Below are 5,358 nucleotides of genomic sequence, written 5' to 3' on the forward strand. Positions count from 1 at the left end.
AAAAAGCAAATCGATCAGATTTCCTAACTAATTATTTACACAAAAAATATGTTATTGTTGATCCTGAGGAGATCTGTCTAACGATCTATAAGGAAAGAGTACGATAAGATAGAACACGCTTACAGGAGATCGAGATGTTTAGCTGACTGACCTAGTGAAATTCTCAGAGCCAAGCCAGCCAGCAAGGCCATATGACCAATGGTATAAGAACGAACCCATCAGCCAGAACAAGATAAGTATCGTCGGAGCTAACTATCACAGGAGAGTCGAGTCAAGGGAAGATCAAGTTCCCTAGAATATCCAACCATCCCAAAAATGTCTAAAAGTTCCTCATCATAAGTCAATGATCCACAATCGGGTTTTATTAGCCGATCAACTCATACCAGTCAAGCTCAGCCAACCAATCCATACTGACTTAGCTCAACCGACCGAAAGAAGATCCATTCCGACAAAGCTTGTCTTATCGACCTGATTCCGACTAAGGTTAACCTACCAAGTCAAAAGTAATCGGACGTCGAGTTCACCCATGTAAAATACTATAAAACACCTCAAATCTCTTTAAAGCAAAGTCAAAAATATAATATCATCATTATGTACATAGTCTTATATATATATAATTTTGAATATTACATACGAACAAATCTACGAATCATTTACATTTACATGCGTACAAATCTACCATCATTTTAATATTTAAAAAAGTGAAATACATTTTTCATGCACATGCAAAATGGTATATACGTAAAAATTGAAGTTTAGGTACGTGTTAGAAATGTAAATACACAGGAATTGAATGGTATATATGTAAATCTTCCTAAAAATAAACCTTTAATTACACAAAAAGAGGAATTTAGGAATTAAGATGAGTCAATCATGGGAATGGAATTTTCTTGAGGTTCCATATTCTTGTATCTGATAGACAAGTAGGAAGCTTCCAAGAAACCACCATTAATGTTATCTCATCACATAGACAAGCACATGCATGAGGACAGGATATCATAAAGTATGAAAAACTTACATATATACCATGCATTTTTTTTGTTTTTACATATCTATCCCCAAACTTTTATATTTACATTCATAACACTTTTGTGTGATAAACCTGATTCTTCCCTTTTATATATATATATATATATATACACACACACATACATAAATACATACATATTCTTAAACAAAATGTGGTGAAGCTAGTCTTGGGGCATTTACATGCATAGTACCAATTTTTATGCATTTTCATATCTAACAACTAAATTTAACATTTTATATTTATACCGCGAAAAATTTTCATATCACATAAAGATATTTATAATTTAACTTTTCAAATGTGAAATACACGAGATAATATTATATCAGGACTCCTAACGTAATTTGTGTTAGGAGTCTAATGGTGGGATGTCATGTGTCAAGTGGTTCCCCCGTAATATACAGACATTGACCAATGTTAAGAATAATGGGACCCGCCTGACATGTGGCGCTCCATCATTGGACTTTGAATGCATCCAGAGTCCTGATGTAATATTTTTTGGAAACACACACTTTCATGCATGGACAGGACTGATATGTATGTAAAATTTTAAGTCTAAATGTTGTACATGCAAACGCATAGGAATTAAATGGTATGTATGTAAATATTCCTTAAGTCTTATGGCTCAATATTTGTATAATAAAAAATATTTAACGTCTTCGAAATCATTAATTTGTTGAATTTATCTAAAACTATTTATATTATTTGTGAGTTTATTGTTTTTTTTAATTTTATTTTAATTATTTTTTCTCTTCATAATTAAATTAAATTTCACCTATTACCCAAAATATGCAATTATTGTTGCAAAAAAATTCTTCTGAGATATATATCTTAATATATGTTGAGAATTTTAGGGCAAAGAAAAGCAAGAATCGACACAAATCCAGAAGAAAACACAAAAATTTAACGAGATCACACAAATCCAGAAGAAAACACAAAGATTTAACGAGATCTGAGACAAAGATGCTTACGTCCTCGGGAGCAGAGCGGCGACTTTTTTTCAATTTCAAAAAAGAGCACAGAACACCCTTTAGGATTACAATGCGTGTATATATGTATAGCTCTGGTGTACAATGTGTAATTACAAAATTACCCCTATACAGTACTGCGGGGGCGCTGCCCCCTCCCCCGATTGGACAGATGTTTCTGCTACGCTCGCTCTGTTCCACTCCAACATCTGTCTCATATCTAGTAATGAGTCATACCCGACGATATAGATTCTTATTAAAACGAAACTAATTAATGTCTCAATAAAACTTAGTTATTAAATAAAAAAATTAAATTTAAAAGGTAAATAGAATTAAGCTTTTAAGTAATACAACTAAATTATTAGACATCCACAACTAGTTTAGTTGTATTTGAGTTTTTAATTTGGAAGGTTTACATACATACCACTCAGTTCTGATGTATTTACAAAGTTAGCATCTAAGCATCAACTTTTACATATATATATGCCACTTTTTATATGCAATAAAAATGTGTATTTCCCTTTTTTAAGTTAAAATGATGATATTTTTTTTATGAGATACAAAATATTTGGGTGGCATAAATGTAAAAATAATTGTATCTAAGAATAACACATGACCATAACGTTTATAACATTTTGTCAGTGTGGAATCTGAATTTGTCCGGGGTGACACGGTCACACAACCAAGGAACATGATATCATATTTATAGAGTTTTGTAATTAATGCAGGAATATGATTCATTTTGATCAGACGAGTCAGAGGACTTCCCTCTATCAGACAGTGTTTAAATTGAGTTATATTGGGCTCGCTGGATTTGTCTTGTCGAGACGCTCGATTTGACCATGAGCCCATCAAATTCGACGTTTATTTGACCTTCCAAATGTGTTTGAAAAACTTCCAAAAACGGTTTAATGTCTTGATCGGAGCTTGATTTGGTTCAAATTGGATCAATTTTGTTACCATTTGGTTCGTCTCATCAAGCCGGTCAGTCTAGCTATAAATTTACTGAAATCATAGTTCTGAATGACTTTTTTATTGAGATTTGAATATTACTTGCTCAAAAGGTTGCCTCGAAACCATATCATACCTCGAGATCTGTGCTAGATGAAGAAATTTGGTGATGGCTCTACATAAAATTGCAATCACATGTAACAAATAAAAAAAAATAAAGAAAATAATAATAATAGTAATAAGCAATTTATGTGGAATTAAATAATAAATACTTGGAGGCCTAACATGCATTTGTATGATTGGCTCTGAGAGCTTCATGAGAGTGGAATGTCTGAGGTGAAAGGCCAATACAAAATGCACAAAAATGAAGAAAAGGAAAGATAGCTCAATCATGGGAAAGGCCCCCCATGTTCTTTCACATGGTAGGGTAGGGTTAGCAAATTTTCATGCCAACTCCATAATTTATTGAGTATTTGCATACATACCCCTCAACTCTTTATAAGTTTAATTTGTTTATTACATCAATATCACTAAAGTCTTTCATATCATATCAAAAATATTACTATTTTAATTTTTAAAAAGTGAAATATATACTTCCATGTGTATGTTGGTATGTATGTAAAAATTTTTTAATTTTTAAAAAGTGAAATATATATTTTCATGTGTGTGTTGGTATGTATGTAAAAATTAAAAACATAGAAATTGTGTGGTATTCATGTCAATCTTTTTAAATTTTTATTTTCTATAAATGAGATATATTTCACTAGAAAGGCTATATATTTTAAGGTTATATCCATCATTAAAATTAAAATAAGAAAGAAAGATGTTAAGATTATAGGAGTTCATGTGAGGACACATGGTTTCATCACATGGCAAGTTTTAATGTTCCTAATTAAGAGTCCGTTTGAGGGCAGCTTATTTGATACAGTGGCGTTTTGAAAACACACCTAGATCGTTTGGGTAAACTGCATTTTGAGAGCTTATGCATTTTAAAAATACTGAAAAAAGCGTTTCACACCGCAATGGTAGTTTTTTGGCAACGGTCTGGTTTTTCCAAAAAAATAAAAATTTCTAATAGTCACTGCACCTAGCTTATCAACAGATTATTTTAAAACAGCTTATTAGCAGATTATTCAATAAGCTGCAGCTCCCCCAAACAGACCCTAATTAAATAACTTTAGTTGAAATCTAAATAGTTTCTTACCATTTGTAGTTTATTATTTCATTCAAAATTAATTTACTTGGCTGAAGAATTATAGTATATTTGAATTATAATTTGATTAGGCTATTGAATTATATTTCATGTCAATAAGATATCAAAGTCTAAGGTGGTTTTATATTTACATGCATACATATACATACATGCATGCATGCATAAATATACATACATACATACATAAAAAATATACATGCATAAATAAATACATATACATTCTTACATAAATACACATACATACATAATTAAACACACACGCACACAAATAAATAAATTATGCACTGTTTTTTTATGTTTTTTTTTCTATTAATTTCTTTGCTAGTTCTATGTTTTTATAATTCCTCTACTAGCTAGCTTTATATTTTTATATTCTTTTGGGAAAAAAAAAGCTAAATGCTATTGTGAAAAGTATTTAGCTACATAGTTATTTATGTGTTGTTTAAATTTAAATAATTACAACTTAGAGCAAATTTAAGGTGGAAGAAAAAAAATTAATATAATGCAAATTACACATTAATATTTTTAATAACTTTAATTATTTTATTTTTTTTTAGCCAACTCATGACAAGTCAAGTCAGCATGACGAAAACTATAACAAAACTTTGAATCAATAAGTCAACCTAACTATGGACTCAATTTATCATAAAAGTTTGAATTGATAAGTAAAACTTGAGAATTTTGAGTTTCATTCAAGCCAGATCTATTCGAACTCAACTTACATAGCAATCTTATATTTATTAGTGCCCCCTCGTTCAAGCCAAATGTTATGTATCAAAACTTCACTTAATATACTGAGTGTTAAGGCTCGATAAATAAATGATTCTATGTTTTTGTTGCATCATTTTCAAAATTCAAGATGCACATTCTCATAAGGGGAAGCCTAACCTCAACTGATCTTGTTGCTTTGTTCGAGTTAATTATATCTCTCATTGTAGTCACTAACATTACGAAATTCATTGACCATAAGATGCTATTTATCATTAACTACGAAGGCTCTATTATGATACATGTGGGATAATACTTCATACTATCCACACCAACTTTATAATTAGTTTGATTGGCAAATATTATAGAACTAAAACAAAGTATGGACATTAGTGTGGTAACAAGCAATGTGGAGCACTGGAGTGGAATTTGTCATCTTCTAGCAAGCAAAAAGATTAAAAATGTAATAATATTAAGATGAGAAGAGTTCA

The sequence above is a fragment of the Phalaenopsis equestris genome, unplaced genomic scaffold, assembly GCF_001263595.1.
Source record: "Phalaenopsis equestris unplaced genomic scaffold, ASM126359v1 Scaffold000022, whole genome shotgun sequence".
NCBI lineage: Eukaryota > Viridiplantae > Streptophyta > Magnoliopsida > Asparagales > Orchidaceae > Phalaenopsis > Phalaenopsis equestris.